Consider the following 9,804-nt stretch of genomic DNA (forward strand, 5'->3'; position numbering starts at 1 on the left):
TTGAAGAACGTGGAGCAATTTCTGTTTATTGCTATCCATTGTCTTTCCCTTTTTAAGTTGAATAGTTATTTTAGTTTTCATTTAGTTTCAAAAGGATTTTCCTCATCACTGATTTAATGGAATCCCATAGTTCTGACATTTAGGTTTTTTCCCCCCAGAAATTATTATTTTTTTAAATATAATTTATTGTGAGATTGGTTTCCATATAACACCTGGTGCTCATCCCAACAGGTGCCCTCCTCAATGCCCATCACCCACTTTCCCCTCTCCCCTACCCTCCATCCACCCTCAGTTTGTTCTCAGTATTTAAGTCTCTTATGGTTTGCCTCCTCCCTCTCTGTAACTATTTTCCCCCTTCCCGTCCCATCTTCTGTTAAGTTTCTCAGGATCCACATATGAGTGAAAACATATGGTATCGACCTTTCTCTGCCTGACTTAATTCACTTAGCATAATACCCCCAGTTCCATCCACATTGCTGCAAATTGCCAGATTTCATTCTTTCTCATTGCCAAGTAGAATTCCATTGTATATGTAAACCACATCTTCTTTATCCATTCGTTAGTGGATGGACATTTAGGCTCTTTTCATAATTTGGCTATTGTTGACAGTGTTGCTATAAACATTGGGGTACAAGTGCCCCTATGCATCGGCACTCCTGTATCCCTAGGGTAAATTCTCAGCAGTGCTATTGCTGGGTCATAGGGTAGATCTATTTTTAATTTTTTGAGGGACCTCCACACTGTTTTCCAGAGCAGCTGCACCAGTTTGCATTCCCACCAACAGTGCAAGAGGGTTCCTGTTTCTCCACATCCTCTCCAGCGTCTATAGTCACCTGATTTGTTCATTTTAGCCACTCTGACTGGCGTGAGGTGGCATCTCAATGTGGTTTTAATTTGTTTTTCCCTGATGAGGAGTGATGTTGAGCATCTTTTCATGTGTCTATTGGCCATCTGGATGTCTTCGGTAGAAAAGCATCCATTCTTCCCATTTCTTCACTGGATTATTTGTTTTTCGGGTGTGGAGTTTGGTGAGTTCATTATAGATTTTGGATACTAGCCCTTTGTCCAATGTGCCACTTGCAAATACCTTTTCCCATGCCATTGGTTGCCTTTTAGTTTTTGTTAATTGTTTGCCGTGCAGAAGCTTTTTATCTTGATGAGGTCCCAATAGTTCATTTTTTCTTTTAATTCCCTTGCCTTTGGAGATGTGTCGAGTAAGAAATTGCTGCGGCTGAAGTCAGAGGTTTTTTTCCCTGCTTTCTCCTCTAGGGTTTTGATGGTTTCCTGTCTCACGTTCAGGTCCTTTATCCATTTTGAGTTTATTTTTTTAAATAGTGTTAGAAAGTGGTCTAGTTTCATTCTTCTGCATGTTGCTGTCCAGTTCTCCCAGCACCATTTGTTAAAGAGACTGTCTTTTTTCTATTGGATATTCTTTCCTGCTTTGTCAAAGATTAGTTGGCCATACATTTGTGGGTCCAATTCTGGGTTCTCTATTCTATTCCATTGGTCTATGTGTCTGTTATATGCCAATACCATGCTGTCTTGTTGATTACAACTTTGTAGTACAGGCTAAAGCCTGGGATTGTGATGCTTCCCTCTAGTTTTCTTCTTCAATATTACTTTGGCTATTTGGAGTCTTTTGTGGTTCCATACAAATTTTAGGATTGTTTGTTCTAGCTTTGAGAAGAATGCGGTGAAATTTTGATTGGGATTGCATTGAATGTGTAGATTGCTTTGCGTAGTATTGACATTTTAACAATATTCTTCCAATCCGTGAGCATGGAATGTTTTTCCATTTCTTTGTGTCTTCTTCAATTTCCTTCATAAGCTTTCTATAGTTTTCAGCATGAAGATCTTTTACATCTTTGGTTGGGTTTATTCCTAGCTATTTTATGGTTCTTGGTGCAATTGTGAATGGGATCCGTTTCTTTATTTCTCTTTCTGTTGCTTCATTATTGGTGTATAAAAATGCAACTGATTTCTGTACATTGATTTTGTACCCTGCGACTGTGCTGAATTCATGTATCAGTTCTAGCAGACTTTGGTGGAGTCTGTCACATTTTCCATGTAGAGTATCATGTCATCTGCGAAAAGTGAAACTTTGACTTCATCTTTGCCAATTTTGATGCCTTTGATTTCATTTTGTTGTCTGATTGCTGATGCTAGGACTTCCAACACTATGTTAAACAACAGTGGTGAGAGTGGACATCCCTGTTGTGCTCCTGATCTCAGGGAAAGCTGTCAGTCTTTCCCCATTGAGGATGATATTAGCTGTTGGCTTTTCATAAATAGTTTTTATGAAGTTTAAGTATGTTCCTTCTATCCCAACTTTCTTGAGGGTTTTTATTAAGAAACGATACTGTATTTTGTCAAATGCTTTTTCTGCATCTATTGACAAGATCATATGGTTCTTTTCTTTTCTTTTATTAATGTGATGTATCACATTGATTACTTTGTGAATATTGAACCAATCCTGCAGCCCAGGAATGAATCCCACTTGATCATGGTGAATTATTCTTTTTATATGCTGTTGAATTTGATCTGCTAGAGATTGTTTAATAAAGATAAAAGCAGAAAGTAATTATGTATAAAATAACAGAGTTCATTAATGATGGTTCTCAAAGTAAATAGTAATAAAAAAAAGACAGTCCTCTAGCTTGTCTAATCATGAAAGTACAAATGCCAAAAAAATAAAAGAGATAAGTAACCAGTAAAACAGGGTATTCAAGTAAATATGGGGTTACTCTCATAACTGGGTACAGATAAATTTGATAAATGATTACTTTCCTAGGAAAATAGAATTTACTGAAATTCATTCTTTTTTTTAAATTTTTTTTCAACGTTTATTTTTGCGACAGAGAGAGACAGAGCATGAACGGGGGAGGGGCAGAGAGAGAGGGAGACACAGAATCGGAAACAGGCTCCAGGCTCTGAGCCATCAGCCCAGAGCCTGACGCGGGGCTCCAACTCCCGGACCGCGAGATCGTGACCTGGCTGAAGTCGGACGCTTAACCGACTGCGCCACCCAGGCGCCCCTGAAATTCATTCTATTAGAGGTAGAAAGTGAAAAAAAAAATTCCACAGAAGGAATAAAGTTCTCAAAGGATCAACTCCCATGAAAAAGCAGTTGGCTCAGATGGTCTCAGGAGGAAAGTACCAAATCTTCTAAAGGCCAGATAATCCCTAATGTTAGGTAAACTTCCAAAATGTAGAAAAATAAAGGGAAGTTTAGTTTTCTTTTTATGAAGCAAGTATGGCGATGATACCTAAATCTGATAATTTGCAAAAAAAAAAAAACACCCCACATATGACTATTGCTGCCGAAGTCCTAAACAAAACATTAGCAAACAATTTATAGCGCATTTTAAGCATGACTGATACAAAAATGGTTCAGTATTAGGAAATGTGTTGATATAACTCACACAGTGATAGCTCTAAGAACAAACATCATGATTATCTCCATTGATGATGAAAAGGCCTTTGGCAAAATTCCACACCCATTTCTGATTTTGTGAGAAGTAAAATCTAGCATCTTGTTTCATGGGGAAACACTGTAAGTGTTCTCATCAAGGGAAACTAAGCAGAAGGTCAAGGAAAAAGACAGGATCCCTACTACCTCCGTTACATTTTAACATTGTGTTGGTGTAAAGAGCAAAACAATTAGACCAAAGGGGCACCTGGGTGGCTCAGTCGGTAAGTGCCTGACTTGATCTCAGCTCAGGTCATGACTTCCTGGTTCATGAGCACTTTCAGGCTCTTTGCTGACAGCAAGAAGCCGGCTTGGGGTTCTCTCTCTCCCTTTCTCTCTGCCCCTCCCCGGCTTGTGTGCAAGGTCTCTCTGTCAAAATAAATACAAATTTACAAAAAACAAAACAAAACAAAAACAAAACAGATGAAAGAGAACAGTGAGGGAAATCAAGATTGCAAAGGAAGAGACAGCTATATAGAGATGAACTGAACATTTAGGTGGAAAACAGGAAAATCAAAATTAAAACTAATACAGCAAAGTAATAAGATAAAAATTGACCTACAAAGCAATAGGTTTCACATACACAATTACCATTGACTGGTGCAATACAAACAATATCAAAAAGAAATAATAACAAATGTACAAAACCTGTAATGAGGAAAACCTTAAAATACACACAAAAATGCAAAATTAGACTTGAACTAACGGAAACCTCTCTTATTCTTCGATAGGTAAACCCAACATTTTAAAGATGCCAATCCTTCCTAAGTTAATACATAAATTTAACATGACCCCAATCAAAATATCAGCACATGCTTTTATTTTTTGTTTCTTTTCCTAGAGCTAGGCAAGTTACTTTTAAAGTTCATGCGGATAAATAATTTAGAACAGACAGGAATATCCCCCAAAAGAGCAATAGATTATGCTAGCCATATGAGCTGTTAAAACATAATATAAAACCTCTATAATTAAAGCAATGTGTATTGGTTAATGAATGGACAGACCACTGGAACAGAAAGACTGGAAGTAGGCCCAAACATGAAATGTTAGTATATGATTTCAGTGGCATCTCTAATCACTGAGGAAAAAGATGATGTTTTAAATAAATAGGGTTGGATCTCTGGATATCCATTTGGAAGCAAAACACCCCTTTTTTATATTTATATATACACATACACATATATACATATATATTATAAATATAAATATATAATATATAAACTATAAATATATATAAACTATAAAAATATATATTATTTTATATATAATATAAAAATCCCTTGTTATATATATTATATAATAATATATGATATATAAATGTTTTATAATATTTACATATATTTATGTAATATATGTTATATACTATCTATATAAACTCCAAATAGACCAAAGATATAAATGTGCAGAATGAAAACATATAAATACCATATGAAAACCTGGGTAAATGTTCTCATAATCTGGAATTGAGGAAAGCCTTTGTAACTGTATCTCAAAATCCAGACATGGTAAAAAGGAAAGACTGATACATTTTGACTCTATACAAAAATAGATAACTTTTGCATGGCAAACAAAACACCAAAAACAATGTTAAAAGACAAATGACAAACTGGAAGAACGTATTTGCAACTCATAACACAGACAAGGGGCATATTTTCACAAAATATAAAGAACTCTTTATAGAGACCTAGTTATGCCACTTTTTTTTTAATTAATTTTTTAAAAAAATTTTTATTTTTAGAGAGAGAAAGCATAAGCGAGGGAGAGGGGCAGAAGGGAAGAGAGAGTAAGCCGATTCCACACTCAGCATAGGGCCAAACATAGGGCTCACTATCCCATGACCCTGGGATCATGACCTGAGCCAAAATCCAAAGTCAGATGCTTAACTTGCTGAGCCACCCAGGCACCCCTTGATCAAAGAGATAAAAAGATGAAAATCATTGGTGCTCATTAGTTCCAGCAGTGGCACTCTGACAGAACTGTTGAGTAGTTTCTATTATCTATTTTACACCCTCAGAGTTGCTCTTTTCGAAGCATAGGGTTTCAGGATTCCTTTCATCTTCTAATCCCCATCACCTTATCTCCTTACGGTAAATTCCCCTCTTGTTTAATTCAGCCAGCCAGAGTTTTGGTGCTTGCAACCAAAATACCCTGACTGATACATATGCTCCTGACTGTTAATGAGCTTGTAATTGGAATAGGGGAGGAAAAGGCAAGATAAGAAAATTATGGCCCTTATCTATTATGATTTCCTTTAATTCTTATTTATCAGCTTAGGCCATTCATTTATTCATTCAAGAAATATTTATTGAGATAAATGCATCCCAGGCACTATGCCAGGGAAACAATGGTGAGAAAAATCAGGTATAATTCCAGCTTTCATGGAGTTTATAGTACAATGAGGGAAATTAATATTAATAAAATAATACCTCAATAATTAAGAAATCCCAACTATTACAGTGTGATAAACGAGAGGAATATAGTACTATAGGAGCAAATCAAGGGGACATTTGATTCACAGCTATTGTTTAATATAATACTGGAGGCCTTGGTCAAAGCTATAAAATAAGAAAATAAGAGATATCAGGAGTGGAAAGGAAACATCGTTATTTGCAGGCCATCTACATGTAGATCACTCATATAAAAAGGGAAAAAGCAAAATAAAAAGATTCATAGACATAAACAAGGTCAACGAAAGTTTGCCAGATACAAAGAGAACCTTAAAAATCAGTAGCATTTTTCTAAAATAGCAATAACCAGTAAGAAAAATATAATACAGAACAACAATGCAACAACAAAAATAAAAATGTTTCTGTAAATTAATTTATCAAAAAATGCACAGACTTCAATAAAGGGAAAATTAAAACTGTATTAAGGGAAAGAATTTAGTATTTAAATAAATGAGAAAACAGTCCAGGATTCCGGATGTGATAGCTTAACATTGTAAAGGTGGTGATTGTTGCCCATCAGCTAGTACCAGTGACCACAAACCACCGAGGAGAAAACATGAACCCCAATCCTGGTAATTTAATAAATCTGGAAAGTTAAATTTTAATATAAATTATAGTAGTGATATGATGAAGAAGATTCGAAATCAGTCCCTGAAAGTATATAAAAGTATGGTAACAAGAAAAAGCATTGTGAAATATTGATGTGCTCTCTATCTTTATTTTTAATATCTCAACGCATATCTCAAAGAATTCCAAAACATTTCCGTTGCTTTCCTTTGTCCAACTTTGGACTTGTCTGTGGATCAACTTATTGACTCCAAAGTGTGAAGTTCCTAGTGATTTCACAAATTCCTCATTAATGTATTAAACTTCTGAACTCTCTTCATAAATCTGTGTTCATCAGTCATTGTCGGGGTACACAATTGTTCTTCCTTAAATTTAATTTTTTGGGAATTGGTTACATATTCACATGGTACAGAATTCCAATAACACAAGATACATCCAATAACATGAAGATCTCCGTCCTGTCTCTGTCTGCCATTTAGCCAGTTCCCCTCCCTAGGGTCAACCAACGTTATCAGTTGAATTTCTTTTTCTCCTCTTTTTTGAGAAAGATAGTGGCAATCCACACATTCTCTTATTCACTGTTTTTTTCCCCCACTTAATATATATCTTGGAGATGATTCCATGTCCATATATAAAAATCTTCCTTGTTTTTTATTAATGCATATTGTTTCACTGTATACAAATATATTCTTTGATTTTTTTTTTAATTTTATTTTTTATTTTTTAAAATTTACATCAAAATTAGTTAGCATATAGTGAAACCATGATTTCAGGAGTAGATTCCTTAATGCCCCTTACCCATTTAGCCCATCCACCCTCCCACAACCCCTCCAGTAACCCTCATTTTGTTCTCCATATTTATGAGTCTCTTTTGTTTTGTCCCCCTCCCTGTTTTTATATTATTTTTGTTTCCCTTCCCTTATGTTCATCTGTTTTGTCTCCTAAAGTCCTCATATGAGTGAAGTCATATGATTTTTGTCTTTCTCTGACTAATTTCACTTAGCATAATACTCTCCAGTTCTATCCATGTAGTTGCAAATGGCAAGATTTCATTCTTTTTGATTGCTGAGTAATACTCCATTGTGTGTATATACCACATTTTCTTTATCCATTCATCCATCAATGGACATTTGGGCTCTTTCCATACTTTGGCTATTGTTGATAGTGCTGCTATAAACATGGGGGTGCATGTGTCCCTTTGAAACAGCACACCTGTATCCCGTGGATAAATGCCTAGTACTTCAATTGCTGGGTCATAGGGTAGTTCTATTTTTAGTTTTTTGAGGAAATTCCATACTGTTTTCCAGAATGGCTGCACCAGCTTGCATTCCAAAAAAATATCTTTAAAAAAAATTGTTAATGCTTATTTATTCTTTGAGAAAGAGAGAGAGAGCACGAGCAGGGGAGGGGCAGAAAGAGGGAGCCACAAAATCTGAAGCAGGCTCCAGGCTCTGAGCTGTCAGCACAGAGCCCGACGCGGGACTTGAACTCACGAACTGGGAGATCATGACCTGAACCTAAGTCAGACACTTAACCGACTAAGCCACCCAGGTGCCCTTAAAAATATCTTAATTTGTTAAACCAATCCCTTCTGATGAACATTAGGTTGTTTATGATCCTTTGATCCAGGATCACCTAGGTTGTTAGAAAGTTGCCATTTAGCCCATAAAGTCCATTTATATGCCCCATTCTGATCTTCACGCTCTCTCTTCCTCCAAAAGTATCCATTATCCTGTCTTTTATAGCAATCACTTTTCTTGTGTTTCATTATAGCTTTTCACTTGTGGGCAATCCTAGACACTATAGTTTAGTCTTATCCTTCTAAAAAAATTACAATGTCTTTAAAGGATCTTTTAATCTTCAGGATGCCCCTCCTGAAGGGCATTTATTTTCTTTTCTTTACACCTTTTTAGATTATGACCTCAGGACTTTTGATATGCAGCTTTCCACAGTTTAGATTTTGCTTTTGGTGAAAGAGTTGAACACATTCCTCTATCCTCTGTATTTCCTGCAAACTGGCAGCTGGAGCCAGATGCTTTATCAGACTTAGATAAAATCCCTCTGAAAAGACTATAGGTGGTGCTATGTTCCTTCATCAGGAGGCACACGATGTCTAGTTTTCTTTCTTTTTGTAATATTAGCAGCTTTTGATGCCCAGGGTCTAGAACGATTAGTTTACTGAGAGTTGCAAAATAATGATATTCTTTTCATTTTAAGTTTTTTATTTATTTTGAGGAGGGGGTGTATGAGCAGGGAGGGGGCAGAGAGAAATAAAGAAAGAGAGAATCCCAAGCAGGCTCCGTTCCATCAGCATACGGAACCCGACGTGGGGCTCAGTCTCATGAACTGTGAGATCATGACCTGAGCTAAAATCAATAGTCAGATGCTCAACTGACTGAGCCAACCCAGGCACCCCCAAAATAATGATATTCTAATTCAATAACTCATTTTTCATTTATTATTTGAGATACTGTATATACACTTGTAAGATGGAGTATTTTATAAGAATTCTGTTTTTATAGTCAATAACCAATAGTGCAATTTTATGTGGGAAATATAGGATAAATATTTGATTCTTTCTCTTGCAAGTTTTCAGACAGTGAATTGAATCCCTATTACAATCCAAAACTGGCTAATCAGTTTTTATTTTTTTTAATAATTAGCAACCTATGAATTTAAACATATTTGAAGAGTTTCAATCAGTCCCACTTTGGCCTTTTAAAGCTAACAGTGTTCTATTTTGTTCAGTAGAAACCCCTTCACGTTGGTTTCTGAATAATTTTCACACGACCCTAGTAGCTTCCTTTATCTGGTGTGAGAATATATTCTTGATTGTACTTTTTTTCTGCCCCGGCATGGAATGAAGCATTTCCCCCCAAAAGTCCTTGTTTCTCTTAGTGAGACATGATATTTCAAAACCACAACCGGGGTACAAGGACTGCTAATTGCTGCTGGATTGGTCATTGTTTCTAGACTTCTTCAGTGGACAGAGTTAGGAAAAATATACACACACAGACACGTAAACACTCCCCCCAACACACACACACCCCAAAATACTTCATGAGTTCATACTGAAATTTCCAATTAAAATGCAGGACCACAGGCTGTTTTACCCAACCTCTTCTATATTACATTGATATCTCCTATCTTTTATACTGGAAATTTTGATTTCAAGGACCTAAGGTACAGTAGAATTATAATCTCCTATAATCACTCATTTTCTTTGATCTCTAATACACACATACCTCAGAGTAATACAAGTACTCAGAATAGTCAGTTTTTTGCATAAATGTGATTTTCTCCCCATTTTGGTTTTTGACT

This window comes from Prionailurus bengalensis, chromosome C2 (assembly GCF_016509475.1).
Source record: "Prionailurus bengalensis isolate Pbe53 chromosome C2, Fcat_Pben_1.1_paternal_pri, whole genome shotgun sequence".
NCBI classification, from domain to species: domain Eukaryota; kingdom Metazoa; phylum Chordata; class Mammalia; order Carnivora; family Felidae; genus Prionailurus; species Prionailurus bengalensis.